At 43.8% G+C, this 21200-nt stretch overlaps 1 long non-coding RNA gene across 1 annotated transcript in view; it reads left to right on the forward strand.

The window, feature by feature from the left end:
• Positions 1-21200, forward strand: part of LOC310868860 — a 70203-nt gene that overhangs the window by 14918 nt on the left and 34085 nt on the right. The window contains exon 3 of the long non-coding RNA XR_014570108.1: positions 76-135. This is a non-coding gene — a long non-coding RNA (uncharacterized lncRNA). The remainder of the gene's footprint in view (positions 1-75; positions 136-21200) is intronic.

Consider the following 21200-nt stretch of genomic DNA (forward strand, 5'->3'; position numbering starts at 1 on the left):
ACCTCGTGTGAATCTGATCTCAGGTCAGAATGGGTTAACATTGTCTGTTGTATTGTCCTGATCTTCCAGAATCAGCAGCTCCAGAGCCAAGTGAAGATACAGTTTATTCTCAGGTCAAAGCAGGAACATCTCGTGGTAAGATTATTCTGTCTTCACAGTGGCGTGCACAGATAGAGCACCCCCTGCCCTTTAGGCAATTTTGCTCCTAGAAAAAGGGAGAAAAAATCATTTTTTTCTTAATGTGTAGTGTGTGGACCATGGTGACATTGATCAATTCTTGATAAAACGCTTCTACTATAGTATTTAGGCCCCCACAATCTAAAGCTATGTTTCTATGTCAGTGGTTCTTCGATTAAAAGAAAATAGCAGACTGAGCTTGTAGATCTGCTATTTTTCAATAGCTAAAGCACCGAAATGGGTTGCTGCCCCAAAATGCGCTGCACAAGGTGCCCTTTTTTTGACTTGAGCACCTGCCCCTCTAAATGTCTGTGCACGCCACTGTGTCTTCATGTAGAACAGCTGCAGAGCTAATGCTGCTCATAACCATGAATAGTCATTTCAAGACGTCGTGTCTTTGTTCAACATCTTGTCGTGTCATGATTTAAGTGTTTATGTTACTCCTCTATTACACCATTAGGTAGCTGTTATGACAACTAAATAGTTAATTACACAGTCCTTCCGTGTTATGTGATACACAACAAAAACGTTGGGGAAAACAGAATGATCTGCCTCTCATATAGACATAATAATAATAATAATAATAATGTAATAATATATAACTTTATTTATATAGCACTTTTCTAGACAAAGTCACAAAGAACAAACTTCACTAAAAAGCAGGGAAATCAAACACAACTAGAAAAAGTGCCCTTCCGGGCACAGGTCTCCACCAGGTTATCCACAGATCCGTGCAGTTAGAGGTAAAAACACTTTTCGGCCAGTTATAGCGCCACCTTGAGGCTGAGTTGAAATTGTTCATGTGGCATTTCGTCCTCGGCCTAGTGGGAATGTGGGTGCACAATTTCACGGAAATCACGCGATGTGTTCATGATTTGCAGCATTTTGTTTGAAACTGAGCACTCCTGTGAACTTTGGAAGCCAATCTTAACCAATCAGGATGGAGTCTGATAAATCTGAAAGACCCGTTTCGTTGAATGGCTCTAGAGAGACTGTGTACCAATTTGCGTGATGTTTGGACAAAATCTGTAGGTGTACTGTGCAAAAACTTGTTTTGCACAAAGCGGCCTCCTGGTGGCGCTATAACAGGCCGTTCTGGAAAGTTTGGGGCAGAGGTTCATGGTTGGCATCCAGGGAGTGTGTGTGCAAAATATGGCATGGAAAAACTTGTTTTGCGCAAAGCGGCCTCCTGGTGGCGCTATAACAGGCCGTTCTGGAAAGTTTGGGGCAGAGGTTCATGGTTGGCATCCAGGGAGTGTGTGTGCAAAATATGGCATCGACCGGGTTAACGGTGGCCGAGATTAGCTGTTCACGGACACACGGACACACGGACGGACACACGGACGGACACGCGGACGGACGGAGTGCAAAACATACTCTCCCCACATGCCTTCGGCCTGGTGGAGACAATTAGAATGGCTGCGACAACAACTTACAGCCAGATGGCCAACAGTAAAAAAAAAAAGCATAGTTTAAGATGCAATATAGACACAACAACAAAATGTAACAGACAAAATACCAACAAAGTTCAGCGAACAAAACATACAAACATTCAACAGGGCAGGGGTGGGGGAATGCTTTTCTGAACAAATATGTTCAGATACACTTACATCGTACACGCTTGTTTGGCAGGCTCAGGGAGCCTATACCTATACTACAGCTATCTTGCTTCCTTACAACCTCTTTAAGGAAGCAAGATAGTTAAAGAGGTTACGCCAGCCGCCCGGGCCAGTAATCCAGTCTGGCAGTGTGCCGCGGGCTCGACTCCCGATCCCGACAGCCTTTACTGCATGTCACCCCCCCATCTCTCTCCCCAATTCCTGTCAGCCTATAGGCCTACTGTCACCCTATCATTCGATATAAAAACCCCTCAAGACTGGACCTAAGTTGGTTCTGTACTTGTGACCGCTTTTTCAGTCAAATTGCAATCTATGAGAATGTGATGTAAGCTTGTAGATTGTTAATATTGGGGTTATGTTCTCCCCCAGAATACGGAAGCTGGCGTTCAGGTGGTTTGTAATCCGTCAGGCTCATGCATCCTTTTATCATATTGCATGCATTAAGTTTCAGTAAAGCACCACTGAGATCGGAGATCTGTTTCCCCCTCTCCCTCAGTGTTACAAAACATGTTTACATAGGCTACCGTATGTACACAGTGGCTACGTTTACATGGACAGTTAAATCCCCTTTTCATTCAGAATAAAAGTTAAATCCTATTAAAAGTTCTCATGTAAACACCTACAAAAACTTAAATCGGAATGAAAATGGTCAATCTGATTTAAACTTAGATCTGATGTAACTGACCGGTTTATTCAATTTTTAAATCCTATTGAAACAATTGTGGACTCATGTAAACACTCATTCAGATTGAAGTTCATTCTTGTCTTTCTGTGCATGCTTGTTTCCATGTAATTGGTATGGCTATATTATGCTCTTGTTTTGCGATTAATTATATTAAGAAATTATATTAGAAACCTCTCATAGGCTACAGGATACATCAAATATAAAGTAATACGGCATAAAAGTGTTTTTCTATTATTATTATTTTGTTTTACTGAAATGTAGTGTAGTTAAAGTAAAACAATTGGAAAGTAGAAGTAGCAATACCTCAAAATTGTACTTTAGTACTAAAGTAAATGTACTTTCCACCACTGGACGTAAACATATCCACCCCGCCCCCTATCCAATCAGAAGCCTTCCCAGCCCCAAACCTGATGTGGAATGAAATAATGGGATTTAACACTACGAAGTCTGAAAAAATTTCACTACTACTCAGTCGGCTGACGGTCAGGGGGACCGTGTTTTTGGTGCGATTTGATTGGCCACTCTCTCCCCCACTGATCGTCCCTCTCCAGCTGGAGAATACATTGTTCAAGCCTGCATCCCATTTCCAACGAATTAAATCATATTATGTTTCTTAACACATGTTTTCACTCCTAAAATGTATAAAACTAATAATACATGTGAAAAATATATATTTTGCCGTTGCCCGTTACTATATTGCAACATAGCCATGGAAGAGTGTCGCGTTGCTGCCTTTTGTTGTCCTTTTTTTTTCTTCCAAAAGAGCAAAGATCACTTGTCTTTTCTTGTGTGTTATCGATGTAATTAATACATGTGACCCCACGCGATGTACAGACTGCTTGACTAGGCATGTAAACATGACATAATTGTATTAATGTTTAAGTGTAATGATGTTATTGACCGGATTGTCCGTAGTCCTCCAGCCGTTAGCTTACAGTTGCTAATATTATAAGCTAACAACATTACTAAAGCCAATGTATTGCATTAAATGCGGTCTGTCCGCGGTAAATTACTTATACAAGTGAGTCGCGTTATATCTACCTAAATTACCAGCCAAAGTACATTCCAAATAAACAATTATTAGCCACGTTATGTTGTTATATCAGTTTAATTAATAAAAAACATCGCATTTGTCGGCCGTTAGCACTGTGAATTCAACATCCGGCGAGGAGAGGATACGGATCGTGTATGTATTGTGTATGGAAATCGGCGCATACAGACAGATACACGACCGGATGTAAGCCTTGCACACTAAATAGACATTTACATGCTTCCCTGAGAGGGAGAGAGAGAGAAAAAGGAAAGTTTTGACTGACAAAGAGCTGGCGATATTGAGCCTATATGCCAGAACAAATTAATGCACAGCAGCAGGCCTACATACGTTCCACGTCGCTTGCAGAAAGAACTGTTCTTTTGACTGACAAAACATTTAGCGGTTCGGGAGGTCTATCTGGTTGGAATTATTTCAAACACTTTATTTTGTATTGCGCATCGGCAAGCGTTCTCGCTTCATGGAAAGTAAATGTCGGGTCGTAACCGAGCATTCAATAATAATAATAATAACAATGATAATAATCATTGTATTCATATTCCTATTATCTTATCAAAATAATAAACAAATTCCAAGTTAATTAATCAGCCAAACGTATATGATTTAATTCGTTGGACATGGAATGCAGGCTTGAACAATAACAACAAGAATGCCTTCTGTTTGTGTTCTTTTTTTTTCTCCACTTTCTTTCAATCATAACTCGCTCATTTCTTGCTCATTTAAAAAGATTCAAAATGCCATGTAAACTATGGAATTGGGGCTTTCATTTGGTATATAAATCGGTTGTGTAGGCGCTCTCTACGAAACGATATCAAGTGAAAAGGAAATGTCGGGGAATCACCATTAACACCATTATCAAGCAGCGCAAACAAAAGACGAGAGGGGGAGAAAGGGGGACAGCGGGGACAGCGGTCAATTGGGCCGATTATAGTCAGACTGAGTAAGAGATATATGCCTAAAATCATATTTACAAAACGTTTCAAATGGAAAAAAAAACAGAGATGATTTCAATCGAATATTTAGACAAAGTCATGCAAGGGGAACTTTCTCTGGACTCCATGGGCTAAGAAAATAAACGTTGAAATCTCAAATTCGGTCAGAACGGCTGCTCAGACTTCCTAGTGTTAAAAGTATTGTCCATGTAAACACTCATTCGGAATGACCATTTCCCATGTAAACACGCAGGAAAAAACATTACTTCTGAATTAATTCATTCTGAAGTTTTCATTCTGAATGAAAAAGCCCTCATGTAACCGCAGCCAGTGTCTCATCGCCTGGTAGACACTGTTACAAGATATGATCAATTACTCTTTCCATAGAAACAACAGCCATTAAGTCAACAATAATGTTTATAGAACAGAATTCCAAGTACAGTTCAGAGACCGGAGTGTTGAGGCCATTATCGCTTGGCGAAGTGCACTTTATACTTAATATCCTGCAAGATCAAAATGTACACACTGCTTTAGTTCCGTATATTCATTGCCATGTTTAAACTGTCTTTTCTGTAGGTTTGAAATGAGGACACAGGCTAGGCTGGGGTTTGATAATAATAACTTCCAAACTGTAATGGTGTCGATAATGGAAATTAAATATCCTAGATATTGTCATCTTATTCAATGTCTGGGAGTTTTTAAAGTCTTTATGCTGTTTTATTCCAGGTTGGTAAATTAAGATGTCCGGAAAACATGGTGAAGCGGTAGAAGTCGCATGCATTTACACTTTAACCATTATGTTTTAGTTGTTAACGTTAGTTCAACTTAGAGCTGTAATGCTCCATCATCCGTCTGCTCCAATCAGATCTGCGTTACCTTGTCCGCACCCCTTTATAAACGGTCCTCACTTCCCTTCGCTCATCTGTGCTTCCGTTCAGGTAGCACACAGACACGTTCGAGAGCTCACAGCTCACCTTCTTCATTCGTCATTTCCATCCAAGTTCAAGAGTCAACAAACTCCTCCACGGCCGCAGCTTCCATCCCAGGACACACCGTCGGGTGTTTCGCCAGCGTCCCAGGCCCTGCATGCCTCCATCAGATACAGTATCATTCTAATTGCTCGTCACTGCTATTTATCCACCTGAATGGTTCAACCTTCAAAACAAACGTAACTGCTAACAGCCTAATTTCGATTCCGTTCCGATGCTGCCTCCGCACTAGCCACTTTTTACCCTGCTTGCTTGCTGCTGCTCAGTGCTTTGTACGTCGTGCGTTGCCGTTACAAGGCTGCTTATGCTGTATAGTGTATACTGCTGCTAATGCCTCATGCCACCAGTCTCGCACTGCTTCAGGTGGCGTCTGGGCGATCATGCATTAAACGTTGCTTTCACGGCAGTAAGCTACTGGTCATCCTGTGAACGTAGCATAGATCAGGCTGCAGGTCTAAAATCATACACGGCGTTTTAGTTCGTCCACAGTGTAGAGTGGCGACACGCTTTGTCTAGTTCCAAACTTTTTGTTCCTTGGCGGAACTTTCCCCCGAGATAGAACGAGCACTTCCGCATTCCATTGTTGCCACGAGAGTCAACACTAGTGTAGGCTCGAGGATCGTTTGCTTTTGCCTGAAGGCTGGCGTGCTTTGATGACGCAGTGTTGTGATGCGCCAGTGTTGGCTGTGATGAGCTGTTGGATGGAATAATAATAAACGGAGCGACCGGTGGCGTTCCAATGATAAACTCCTCGTCATCTATCCTTATAAAGAGAGTCTAAAGCCTGCATTTTCTTCTAGCTGCGGCCGGCGCTACACTAGCGTCACCACTATCGTATCTTAGACTCCTAGACTACTCTGAGCATGTCCGGTGCCGTCAGGTTGCCACGTCCGCTCATTATAAGCGTCTCAGGCTTGTTTTATTTAATCACTTACCAGGTGGACGCCGTTGTTTAAACCCACGGTTCATTCGAAGCACCCTCAGTGTTACATGTTGGTAAATTATCTGACGCTGTCGGATCGTTTTCATAATGATTCAAGTTAGTTTTCGTGACTTGTTTTTGCGGACCTGGCGCTTGTCTCCTCCAACATGGCAACTCGGTGCCCCATTCATTCATGCCCTGGCAATCTACTAGTGCTCCAGATTCTTTCTCCAATCATGTGGATTGTGATGAGATGTTGAGCGTAATCGTAGGAAAAAGAAAAAGAGAGAAGAGAGAAAGGGAGAAAGAGAAAAAAGAGAAGGAGGAGGAAAAGAAACAAAGTAAAAAGAGGAGAAGAAGAGAGAAAAGAGAGGCGTGTGTCAGTGTGAACACGTTCAAATAGCTGATCTACAAGCCGTGAGCTTTACAGGTCGGAGCTCCCACTTTCAGCTCAATAAGTCACATTTTGCTGTGGTTTATTCCCGGGTTTTCATTCCATGTCTAACCCCCTGATCGACGTTAGACCCTCAAGAACGCTCCATTATTACATTGTCAATGAAGGGAAAATGCTTGCCATATTGTCCCTCTTTACGCCACTCTGTTCCTATCATTCACGGCATTTAATGTTCATGCCGGCACCGCTCGTTCACTTGACCTTTCACCACCTAGTTAATTTGAGCTAGCCCCCTTTTCACCAGCGCCCCTCATTTCTCACGGGTGTGATTATCACATTACGTTTGCTCAGGAATCGGCTCAAGTGCGCGGATCGGCTTCCCGCTGTCCCCCTAAATCGTTCATTTAGGACTCGTCACGTTTCACAGAAAAAGAGTCAACGCGTCAGTCACGCTAACTCGACGCAGGTATAGTGCAAACATACAAATGGCTTGTCTTCAGGGCGGCCGTGTTCCATCTGGTATTCCTCTCCTTTCACAGCAAATCTCAAATCTGCTGCCGCGTTTGCACATTGTCGTACCTCGCCCAGCAGATATGGGAGTTTTTCGCCACGGGCCACGTTCTCAATCTCCAGTTGTAATCCGTGGGAAGTACGTGTCTCTGATGTCTCGGTTCAACACATGGTTAGAAAGCGTAGCTCGCTTTCCACTTCATTCACGCGCAGTGGGCGCATAGTCTGTCTTCTCTCAGGATTCAGGTCCGCCTATGTCGACCTTCTCGATGGCGAGACCGTGCTCACCGAGCCGTACCTAATTAAGATTTTCTCTGTTACTCACCCGTCAACTGCATTGTTTCTCCCGTCAATTAAGTCTTAATATTCTACTCTCACTCCAACTGCCACGTCGGTCCGACCATACTAACTCCATGCTTGTGCCCCTCCTGTCCAGCTACCTGCTCGGCGATCATCAGGGAAACGAGCACTGTTCACGCATGCCTGGAAGGCCAGGTTCCCGGCTAGGCCTCAACACGGACCCCCACCGAGCTGAACTCGTCAGCCATCCAACGCAGCCTAATCCCATCAGCAGCCACGCACTGCAGCAGCCAAACCCAGCCGGCAGCCACGCACCGCGACAGCTAAACTCAGTCGGCAGCCATGCACTGCAACAGCTAAACTCAGTCGGCAGCCACGCACTGCAACAGCTAAACCCTCTGGCAGCCATGCACTGCACCAGCTAAGCTCGACAGCCACGCACCGCAACGTCTCAACTGCGCCGTAATGTCTAAACTCATAGGTAACCACCCACTCAACGTCTCAAACCACTCACCTCAACCCATTTCCGGGCGGGAACCCCTATCGGTATCTTACCCCCTCAGGCCGGGAACCCATACAGTACGTACAGTATTCAAATGTAAAATTTCGATGCTGCTTTATAAATATTTGAAGTTTTTCAGAAACCTTAGGTCAGGATTCAGAGGCGTTTTTAGAATCCGCCTTAGGCCTAAATGGATTAAGCCATAACCTATTCACAGCCTCCGTTGCTCGGAGAGCTCAGGCCACCGTGCTACGCTCCCACTTCAGTTTTGGGGGGGAATTCCAAGCGGAATAGTTTCCCGCAGTCGGCCATATCACTATTAATAATTTCGGTTCCACGTCCACTGCGTCAGCCATAGCCCAAGAACCTATGTTCGTCAAACCTTTCCCCTCGGGTCTGCCGCGTTCGTCAAACATCACGACGCCCAGTTTTCGCTCGATGCCCAGAGATCCATGGCGTCTACTAGTCCGGCACCGTGGTCAGGTACCTCTCCTCCGTGCTCCTCCCCCTCCACGTTAAGACCAGTTTCTTCCCTGCTACTGCGGAGACCGTCCTCCTCCTCGGCCGTGAATGCCGGACACTTCCGCCCCACGGAAATCCCTGGACGGGTGCTGCACCAGGATGTCTCCGTGGTACTTGACATCAACCAGGATGAGCACATCACCAACGAGCATCCGTACGGGCCATTACCAAGTATAACAGAGAAGATAGCAGTGAGGAGACTAGCTGGTCACTGCCACCGCCATCGAGAACTCCCGGCCAAGGCCGCACCGCGGGAACCAACGCTGGGCGTCGATCGAGAGGACGTCCCACACCTTCCTAGGCAGACGCACTAAAGAAAGATACCGGTGCGGAAGCCAAGGAGCTGGCCAGATGTACGAAGGACCGAGATGACCGGAGTCGTCGTTGGAGGGCTCGTCTGAGGTCGTCGTAGAGAGTTCGCCTCCCATCTCCGCTCGCTGCTCCTAAGATGTGGTCTCCCTCCTGACCGCTATACTCCAGCCACTCCCTGAGAATCGGAGCCGCCACCACCGCTGCTGCCAGCGGCGTCTCCGTCCTGATCCTGCAAGCCTCGGGCCACTGGTCGTCCTCCGCCTTCTCCTCCTACGTCAGACCTTCCTCCGCCTCCGTGCTCGATGCCCAGAAGTCCATGGTGTCTTCCAGCGCGGTACCTACATTGACTGGTGGATGTGTCGGGTGGCGGGTACCTCCTCCTCTGCCCACTTCTAAACATGTTCTCCCTCTCCAGGACGTCCACTCACTTCCTCCAAAACGACGGTCGACCCGTCCTCCGGCCACGCAGGCCTCCTCCGTCGGGAGTCTCCCTGTCCCGCCAGGCGAATCAAATTCTCACTCACTGCCCTCTGTCGAGAGGACGCCTGCTAATCAAATTCTCACTCACTGCCCTCTGTCGAGAGGACGCCTGCTAAACAATCATTCCATTCACGTTTCATTCATGCCATGCTAACCAACCTTACTCTCATCCCAAACAGACTCCGCCGGCAAACGATTTCCGGCCAACCATCCAGAGGCTCGCTAACCATCGGGCTGTTCGCCTACCAACCATACCTACTAACCATTCTCCCACAAGCCCCTTCCGCAAAGGCTCCCATGTCGGCGGCACCAGCGTCGTGAGGCTCCAATGGCGCGGGGCCTTCCTGACTCTCCCACGGATCCCTTCTCGCTAAAGGCCCCGGCTCGTCGAGGGAATCTCTCCAACATCGTTTGTATAGTCCCTTCCAGGTAAACCTTAATTTACTCCTTCCTCCAGACGTTTGCACCATTCCTCCAGGCGCGCACTATTTAATTCCTTTTGGGGGGCAGGCTCAAGAGCCCCCCCTGCCTCCGCCAGGCAGGATCCGAACCGAGGCTCTGGTCCGTCCCCAGGGGGCCCACGCCAAAGCTCCTCCACTGTCTCCTCCTCGTACCGTCATCATTCTGTTATCATTCTGTTATCATACTGTCAGTCACTTCTCTGTCCATTCACTCAATCCCAGCTCCATACTGTAATCAATTCATCTGCAATAAATCTCACCTCCAACCTCCACCCTCCGTCTTAAGTGTAAGCTCGTTAAGAGTTGAAGTTTTAGTTGTTAACGTTAGTTCAACTTAGAGCTGTAATGCTCCATCATCCGTCTGCTCCAATCAGATCTGCGTTACCTTGTCCGCACCCCTTTATAAACGGTCCTCACTTCCCTTCGCTCATCTGTGCTTCCGTTCAGGTACCCGCCACCTCCCCGACGACCGCCCAGCAGCAGGCTCCACCAGGTCGGCCCCAGGGGGGCAGGCTCAAGAGCCCCCCCTGCCTCCGCCAGGCAGGATCCGAACCGAGGCTCTGGTCCGTCCCCAGGGGGCCCACGCCAAAGCTCCTCCACTGTCTCCTCCTCGTACCGTCATCATTCTGTTATCATTCTGTTATCATACTGTCAGTCACTTCTCTGTCCATTCACTCAATCCCAGCTCCATACTGTAATCAATTCATCTGCAATAAATCTCACCTCCAACCTCCACCCTCCGTCTTAAGTGTAAGCTCGTTAAGAGTTGAAGTTATTTACATCCATGCACCGTCAAACATTAAGGGAAGGTCATGCCCAAATGTCCACCATACTGAAGAGAATGGAGCAGTCTGAAACAGCAGTGTTGTATGATTGTTTTTAGTTTAGTAGGGAGTTTTACTGTATTTGTATTTATTGTAGACATGCATATTTTTTCAGTCAGGGGTTAGTGTACATTAAACTTAACCAGGCAGGTTAAGTTTACATGTTTAGCATTGAGTATTTTATGTTTATTTATTTTTGCATGCTGATGCTTCACTATTCTTGTAAATGTATAAATATCACCGTGAATTATTGCACCTTTTTTGCATCTACTTTAGTAGTTAACCTTTTCAGCCTCTTGTTTTGTGTCTCTCAGCTAGACCTCTAGAGACCAGGGCTGGACATACTGTTAAACTATTAGAACTACACCTCCCTATTTTATGTCATGTTTAATATATTTAGAGAACATATTTGAACTACCAAAAACGAGTCAATTTAAGACATATGAAAGGGGAAACGATGGGACAAACCTTTAAGCTCGAAAAGCCTTCTTCGGTGTGTTCTCCTATGAGTTCAAATTATTCTACAATAATGTTTGCCTCATTTTAAAAATGTATGCACATTGTATGGAAACAAAATAGCATTCATTGCCTTGTTTTGTTTTAATGAACAATAGTCCTTCACACATTAGACCACATCATTTAAAATAAATGCACTTTAACTATTGTGGCGAATCAGTCCTAAGCACCTCCTTGGTGAGAGTGACAGAGGCAGAGTGCAGCGCTGGAGGCTTGGCTTCATTCAAGATGGGCGGTACTTTTACCTGTGCAATCAAGGTGATCTGCTGCCAGCTTGCTGCAAGCTCCTCTCTAAAAGCCAGCCTCACACTCAGACCCTGTCAGACTCTCACCAAGGCAGGCCGTCCGCATGCAGGACCCGGGCACCCTACAAACCGTTCGTTACTTACTGAGAAACTGATGATGAAATTAAGGGAGAAGCAGGAACATGGAACTATGTAAATGTCTGCATGACTGAGTAGAAAGACAGGTTCCTCTTTCCTCTGAGTCATCCTGTCGTTCAATGATGTGACACTTGGTGGTTTATAGTTCTTCTTTACACTGTGTTGTCTATATTGCGTGTCTATATTTATGTATGAGTGAACACACAGATGGATGGATAGATATATCTGGGGAAATGGCTAGCTAGCCAGCCAGATATAAATGCATACCGGTACTTATACAATGGAAGTAAAGAAAAAGAATACAAAGTGTGTTTCAAGATTGTGACTGACTTAAGCAATATTACACGAGAGGGTGCGTTAACGTGATGATTACCACGACAGAGATGCGGTCAGGAACGAGACGTAGTCGAGTTCCGCAAGCGTCACTGAAGTGGCACTGTGGCAATAATCACTTTAACCCACACCCAAGTGTAATATTGCAATTCTACAACAGTTACCCTTAAAACTAAGAAAATCGCTGAAAGAAAATATTTTTTTAATGACGGATGTAGTCACTACGACCACAAATGTCCCAAGAAACTAGCTAGCCTAGCCACCAAGTTTGCTAGCGCTCTGGGAGAACAGAGCAGCTGAATTATTTGTTTTGATTAGGTGGTGAACAGTGCTGGTTTAACCCATGGCTAGAAGGCTGTTTCAACACACACACACACACACACACACACACACACACACACACACACACACACACACACACACACACACACAGCCTACTATGTTATTTAATGGAAACAGACTTCAGGTCACATGCACTACAGTATACACGTTAGGTTGACTGACAACCTTAATGACTGTATTATGTGGCCGGCCATTCACAGCAATACTGTAGGCTAATAATAATTCAATAGGCATGTTGTAATATTCCAAAATTGAGTAAAAGCAGAAAATAAAATGGCAGACTCCATTAGGCTACTGTATGTTGTTCAGTGACAGAGTATCCTGTTTAAAATGTTTACTGTAACTTTGTTTCATCTCCTTAGACACAGCTGTGTAGGACAACTCAACACCTCAGTGGAGCTCTCTCTCTCACACACACACACACACACACACACACACACACACACACACACACACACACACACACACACACACACACACACACCATAGATGGGGCGGCTGTGGCTCAGGAGGTGGAGCATGTCGTCCACAGATCACAAACGCAATTGGATGAGTGGGGAGTCAATGGAGGGTATTGCAACTCTAGATTCATCCCATTGTAAAAATATATTTTTTTTTAAGAGTTGCAAATTACGGCTAGATACATCCGAGACAGAAACGATACCTGCTGCTGTTTAGATCCTCAAATAATAAATATATATATATATAAATGTATAATAAATATACTGTGCACTCTGTGCACATCGAAAAGCAAGTGAATAGAAAACAACATGTAATAGGCCTATGTCTTTTATATTCCTGAACCGATTATATGACAAAGGTCTAAATAGTTCAGAAATGTTTGTTATGAGCTGGTCCGTGTCATGGTGCAGCGACCACGTGACCATGACCTTTCCTTCTCTAAGCTTCCTTGGGAGGGCCAAGGAAAGAGTATTTCGGTAAAGTTTAATGCTACACTAGGCTAGGTCATTTTGTTTTCCCCTTTGCTGATAAATCAGCTTGAAGAGACAATGGAACTGACATTCTTATTGACATTCTTAAAGCGCAAATAACATGCATTTTAAAACTGCTTTTAATATTTAATAATCATATTGTCTATGTCCCTCAAAGTTATTTCTAATGGTTTGAGCCTCAATCACCACTCTGATATAACCAGGCCTTGTCATTTCTTTCTGGACTTTGAAAGCAGTTTTAGCTGCAGTACCACACTGTCCTGAGGTGGAGAGGGTGCTGATATGCAGATTATTTATTATTTGAGTCATTATAATACTCATGCTAGATAAAACCAGGCTTGTTTCCATTCCATGCCAGCTTGGAAAATCAACAATGGTGGACATTGTAAACAAAGTCGAAATGCAAATTTGCAACTGAAGACTGAAGAAAAGGAGGAATTATACAAAGTAGGGTGACATTGATGACATCACGATGAGGCCAAAATCAGTCGAGCTGTTTCTGAGAGCAATTTCCATTAAAAGACCCATATGACATGAAGGCCTGATTGTTCAAAATTGGTTATTTGTGGGGATAGAAAACACACATGGGAGCCCCAAAAACACAAAATAAATTGAAAAAGTTGAATTTTATGTTATAGGTCCTTTAACTCAAAGGCTAGGTCTAAAAAAAGCTACAAAAGAAATGCAATAAGTATGTATAGCTATGAACCTTTAATAATGTGCCACAGCAGAAGGAAACCGATGCATGTCAGACATTTCATGAGAATTTAGGATATAATGAAACGACATACCCTAAAATGTGAACTTCTGCTGATGGGCTGATAGCATCTTACCACACAGCCAACAAGAAGTAAACTATATGTAGCATTCAGTTACTTCACATGGGAGGCATCCACATGGGAGGCATACTATCATCCGAGGTGCGCTGCGGGTCGGGAGAGGGTTGCGGTTAGGTTTAGGTGCACTCAATTCACATGTGAAGATGAAGTTTGCATCAACCTGCGCAATATCATGTGAGTAGTTTTTTTCATTCTTATTTTTAGTTTACTTCACTTTATTTAGCTAGTCAAGTCGTAGCATCAACAGTTTGTGTGTCTGTATGGTCCTCACAGCTAACATTCCCCTCACCCTGCTGTGGAGAGAGCAAACTGTCACCAGGTTTAAAAGAAAGAACCACACCCGTGTGATGTGAGGGGCGCTAATATATTAAAGTCTAACATGTTGATTAGGTGATGTAAAACAAACGGTGCCAGCATTTACACTAAATGCCATTAACACTAAAGAGACAATATGACGTAATGAGGGACAATATGACGTACATTTTTCATTCACTTCATTGTCAATGGCGTTTTTAAAATAATAATTGAACTAAAAACAAACATTAAACCTGTATATATAGGAGGGGCTATAGCGACCCTCAAATGTGTGAAAAGGGGAGGAAGAGATTAAGAGTCATTATGAGAAAGCGACAAAAATGATGATACTGAGAGTGAGGAACAACACACACACACACACACACACACACACACACACACACACACACACACACACACACACACACACACACACACTGCAGGGTATATTCTTATAGGCAGGTATAATTTGCGCAGAGGTATATTTAGGGCTGTTACACCTGTTCGATCCCCATTTCAATGGGTTAATGTCAAAGTGTCATTGGGAAAGACACTGAACACCTATAAATGCTCCTGATTATTACTGATTATTACTAACATTTTGTCTTTGCTCCCTCTCTCCACACAGTGCTGTATTTCCTCATCTGCTGTGGACCTGCTCAAACAGATGGTGAGACAACGTCAATGCAAGGCATTATGGGTAGTGATAGACAGGTCATCTGATGTGTTCCTACCATCCTGTTACTGTAATACACAATTAATTTTAATGCGTGGCTTTTCAAAGCACGGCACAGTTGTTATGTTTCATAGAATGTCCATACTGGTCATTTGGATAGTCCGTATTAGCATCGTCGATAGGTAGACGAGACACTGTTCATTCTTGCACTTCCTTGTTTCAGGGTCATGTGAAAAACAGCCTTGTTTCTGCGAATTACAACAAAAATGAAAGAAAGAAAAGCACGTGCAATGTTCAAATGCAATGTACAACAGTAACATTTCTGCCCTGGTGATGGAGTTGGTAAAACGCTAAGTTTCATGTTTTATGTTTGTTTTTTTCACTCAGTTCATCATCAAGTGAGGCTGGTCAACGGACCACATGCCTGTGCTGGCAGAGTAGAGATCTACTTTGGAGGGAGATGGCGGACAGTGTGTGATGCTGTGTTGGATCTGCCTGAAGCCCAGGTAGTGTGTAGACAGTTAGGCTGTGGAAGGGCTCTGTCAGCAAAGAGCAATGCATTCTTCGGACCGGGAGTTGGGAACATCTGGATGAATATGATCAGCTGTTCCGGCCGTGAATCAAGTTTCTCACAGTGCAGACATTCTTTTTGGTTTGGAGCCTTTGTCTGTGATCACAGTAAAGATGCTGGTGTTGTTTGTGAAGGTAAATATGATACTATAGGCTCTGCAGGCCGCCATGCGGCCCTCATGTCTAGAGTTCGGTCACACCTACGTCGCGCCACCTCACGCTTGTTTATGGTTGAGTAATATGACATGCCTACTACTATATGGGTGTATCAGCTTTGTTTATGGTTACGTCTGAGACAGGGTGACGTGGCTGTGGTTCACCCGCCTGCCAAACGGCCCTCCCATTAGCCCATTTTAATATAGGATGCACTTAATAAATGCATATTATTCCTACTGTAGTTCGGAGTTTACTATGAAAAGCATCTTGCGTCTGTCACACCATCAGCCATGGGTTCTTAGAATGAAAGGTGCCCTGTACGCGAGCGTGCGCGGAAATCGGTTATTTGTCGGGTAATCTTGACCATTTGGGACGGTTCAGGCACGGTTCTATAGTTACTTTGGCCAAATATTGACCTACTACAAGCTCATTCATCAGCAGCATCACATGTGCTGCAGTGCAGAATGTGAAAGAACTTTCATATCAGCAATGACTCACCCAGTGCTGAAATGGAGGATGTAAGAACATACTTTTGTTGGTTACAGAGAGGGTCAATATGAAGTTTTGGCCCCTGAAAGTCTGAGTTTGAGGGCCGTCGCTTCCTTCTCCCATCACTGACGGGAGGAGGAAACGACGGCCTGCCAACCCTATGCAAATTACGCCTCTGCGTGACACGCTCCATATATGGCCAATACAGAATTCATTCCATATGTTGATCTGACCTCATCAAACCCTGTACACTCAAGACACAATCGTCGGGGAGTCCGTCGTTTCATGCCTGGTTTGTGGAGATAGGCAGGTTTGCAGCAAACGAACAAATGGCATATAGGAGGTCCGACAGAATAGAATAGAATAGCTGAGGTGGAGCCAGACAATAAAGATATAGAAAAAGGTAGAAACTGGTCAAATAATCACATGAAAAACATATACGGTAATGCATTATTAAATTATATTATCATATTATGCCATGCGTATAGTATAGCAGGTACAGTATGTGCATGAGGTTAAAGGAAATGGCAGCAAATAAGGAACATTAATAAGGTTTAGGTTAAAACAGCGGCAGGTACACATGTGTAGATAAGGTGCAGCACTAGAACAGTAACCGCCGTGGGGAGGGCCAGCATCTATCGGGGATTATGTCATCTCGGTCTGTTCGGCACTGCCGGTTAAAGGGACACTTCACCCTTTTTGCTTCGTTTAGAAGCTTTATAACACTTTCCTGGGGGGCTTTGTGTGTAATATGTGGTTTTAGATATTTTAGATTGTAGCTGTGAGCCTGGTGTCTCTGATATCATGGACACTGGTCTCACTTCCTTCCTGGACTACATGTTGCCTCAGTAAGACAGCTCTCCCCCTATCCACAAGGAGGAGCAGTGCACCAAATAATTATGGGAATTGTAGTCCAGGAAGGAAGTGAGACCAGTGTCCATGACATCAGAGACACTGTGCTCACTGCTACAATCTAAAATATCTAAAACCACATATTACACACATAAAGACCCCCAGGAAAGTGTTCTAAAGCTTCTAAATGTCATTAACATATATTTTTTTTGCGAAAAGGGTGAAGTGTCCCTTTAACAGCCGGTAACTGCCGGTTAACAGCCGGTAACTGCCGGTTAACAGCCGGTAACTGCCGGTTAACAGCCGCGGCGCTGCCAGGAGAAGGGGCGGCGCTGCCGGGGAAACTGGGGGGATTATGACACTCGACTGCCGCTCGCTTCCGCGGGAGTGCGTTGGTTCGACATGCATTGCGTCGTGCTTACGGTTAGGGTTAGGGTAAAGGTTTTGGGGTAGAGTGTCGGACTGACGCCGCCGAGAAACACTACCGCCTGCTGCGGGTGTTTTGCAGCTGTGTCAGTATCCCTAAAGCATCCATATTGACACGACCGGTCACATGTTGATGGAACTATATGCCTAATTATGTTAAATTCAAATGATATTTTCACTGTTTTTTTGTCCAAACCTTCAGTGACTGGATCTACTCTACCTCCAGTGACTGGATCTACTCTACCTCCAGTGACTGGATCTACTCAACATCCAGTGACTGAATCTACTCTACCTCCAGTGACTGGATCTACTCTACCTCCAGTGACTGGATCTACTCTACCTCCAGTGACTGGATCTACTCTACCTCCAGTGACTGAATCTACTCTACCTCCAGTGACTGAATCTACTCTACCTCCAGTGACTGAATCTACTCTACCTCCAGTGACTGGATCTACTCTACCTCCAGTGACTGGATCTACTCTACCTCCAGTGACTGGATCTACTCTACCTCCAGTGACTGAATCTACTCTACTGTGGTTGATCGTAGGACTTGTTGTTGGGATTCTGCTGATCATTCTTCTGCTCCTTCTGTGTCGATACACAACATCTAAAGGTGAGACATACTATTAGATGTATTGCATATAGATACAATCGCTGAGTAATTCAGAATCAATGATTTATGTACAGTATCACTTTAATACCTGGTGTGCCTTTTGTTTTTTTTACAGCTCCATGTTGTGCCAGGTTAGTACAGTATTAACTCTGTCTTATTCATCAACCGCAGTATAGTTTGCATCTTGTTTTCTATTTCATTCCTGTTTAATAATGATCTCTTAATTACAGACCGGTTCAGTCTCAGGGAACCAATCAGGGCTCAGTTACAGCTCACGGGACCAATCAAAGTGGGTCTCCTGATGATGTGTACAGCGCACTGCAGCACGGTCAGTGTTTGATATTTGTGCAAACCTGACAAAGAACTCCATATATGGGCATAAAAGCGACACAGACATAATATCTGGGTGGGGCATGCATTTCCAAATTAACGGGCACCACTGTAGAGGCCCCAGGGCACGGCTAGTAAATCTTAATTTATTAAACAAACAAAAAAGGCTTTTTGTAGTAGTTACAGTATTTTCCCCTAATTAGCAAAATAATTAATGTGAAACATTTATGAATTAACACAAATAAGCACCACATTAATGATTGTTGGTTTCCTTATAGGTGACACAAGTGTCTATGGCGTAATCCAAAATCCAGACTATGAAAATGGTACAGTAACAGTATACACATATTAAATATTTATTTTTAAATTAATGATTCAGAATCAATGATTTATGTACAGTACACTTATGTGTATGTGCCTTTTGTTTTTTTTACAGCTCCATTTTGTGACAGGTTAGTACAGTAATAACTCTGTCTATTCATCAACCGCAGTATAGTTTGCATCTTGTTTTCTATTTCATTCCTATTCAATATAATGATCTCTTAATTACAGACCGGTTCAGTGTCAGGGAACCAATCAGGGCTCAGTTACAGCTCACAAGACCAATCAAAGTGCGTCTCCTGATGATGTGTACAGCGCACTGCAGCACGGTCAGTGTTTGAACCAATCATGTTGCTGGTAACATCTAATTATGAATGCATCAAGTCTCTATACGTCTGTCTGTCTGTGTGTAATCCACGTAACATGAGAACTGTTTGCTCCACCGACTTCAAATTTGACACACGCGCTCCACACCACATAGACTCCATATTTGGGCATACCTGACAAAGAACTCCATATATGGGAATAAAAGGGACACAGACATATCTGGGTGGGTCATGCATTTCCAACGTAACGGGTCGTGCACCACTGTAGAGGCCCCAGGGCACCGCTCTAGTACATCTTAATTTATTAAACAAAAAAAATATTTGTTACAAGTCTGCCAGTCATTTTCTCTCCTAATTAGCAGAATGATTGATGTGAAACATTTATGAATTAACACAAATAAGCACCACATTAATGATTGTTGGTTTCCTTATAGGTGACACAAGTGTCTATGGCGTAATCCAAAATCCAGACTATGAAAATGGTACAGTATACACGTTTTAAATATTTATTTAAATATATAATTGAATTCTCAATTGCTGATATGGATATATGAAGCAGCTGAGTCCTGCAATGTTTAGCACATTGTTTTGAGCAAATAAACACTGTCTGCTTCTCCCGCTTGCATCTCTCTTTCTCTATAGTTCTCTCTGGCGCACACGCATGCGCGCACACACACACACACACACACACACACACACACACACACACACACACACACACACACACACACACACACACACACACACACACACACACACACACACACACACACACACACACACACACACACAGCCTACTATGTTATTTAATGGGAACAGACTTCAGGTCAAATACACTACAGTATACACATTAGGTTGACAGACTGACAACCTTAATGACTGTATTATGTGGCCGGCCATTCACAGGAATACTGTAGGCTAATAATAATTCAATAGGCATGTTGTAATATTCCAAAATTGCGTAAAAGCAGAAAATAAAATGGCAGACTCCATTAGGCTACTGTATGTTGTTCAGTGACAGAGTATCCTGTTTAAAATGTTTACTGTAACTTTGTTTCATCTCCTTAGATACAGCTGTGTAGGACAACTCAACACCTCACGTGTGCTCTCTACTCTCTCACGCACACACACACACACACACACACACACACACACACACACACACACACACACACACACACACACACACACACACACACACACACACACACACACACACACACACACACACACACACACACACACACACCATAGATGGTGTGGCTGTGGCTCAGGAGGTGGAGCATGTCGTCCAATGATCCCTGGGTCGGCGGTTCGAATCCCGGCTCCTCCTCCTGTCCACATGTCGAAGTGTCCTTGGGCAAGACACTTATTCCTACATTGCCTCCAATGAGTCGGTCGGTGTGAGCTCACCACCACTGGTGTATGAATGTGGGAAGTGAGGACGCTGGCGTCGACTGTTCGCTGCTTCACCTCCCAATGTATGAATGAATGAACCAATGAACCAGTGCTTTGAGCACTTGGAAAAGCACTATAAAAATGCAATTCATTATAGAAAATGTTAACAGCCTAGTTTTCAGTTGCTTCATTGTAGAGCAATACAAATAATGGGAAAGATCAAATTAAATGACTAGCTGTTTTAAAGAAATCTCATTAGATATCAGATAAAAGATTTTAAACTTAGATTTTTACCGATTTTATACATGTTTTAATTTACCTATGCAAGATTGTCTTTAAGATTATTCTGCATCAAGTATTTTCTTTTACAGTAGATATGAAAGTCTTAATGTTTGTATGTAATGTTGACCATAAATGTGAAGTAAATAAATTGATTCATTTTGCCTCCATTTGTTCAGAAAATCAATGATCATTGAATGTGAACAAGGTGTCAGATCTTTGTGTTTTCACTTTGTTTCATTTATGAATTAGACGTGATTTTAAAACGGCAGTCAAGTGAGAATGTGCTTTCACCATCTCAAGGGGGAATTTGAACATTCTGAAACGTGATGTGAATTTTACCCACATGAAGTTATCAACAAACTATATGTGTATAACATTTAATATTGCCTTTATTCACTAAGTCAAGATCACATTAACACGT

This window comes from Protomyctophum parallelum (assembly GCF_964188405.1).
Source record: "Protomyctophum parallelum genome assembly, chromosome: 1".
Classification (NCBI taxonomy): Eukaryota; Metazoa; Chordata; class Actinopteri; order Myctophiformes; family Myctophidae; genus Protomyctophum; species Protomyctophum parallelum.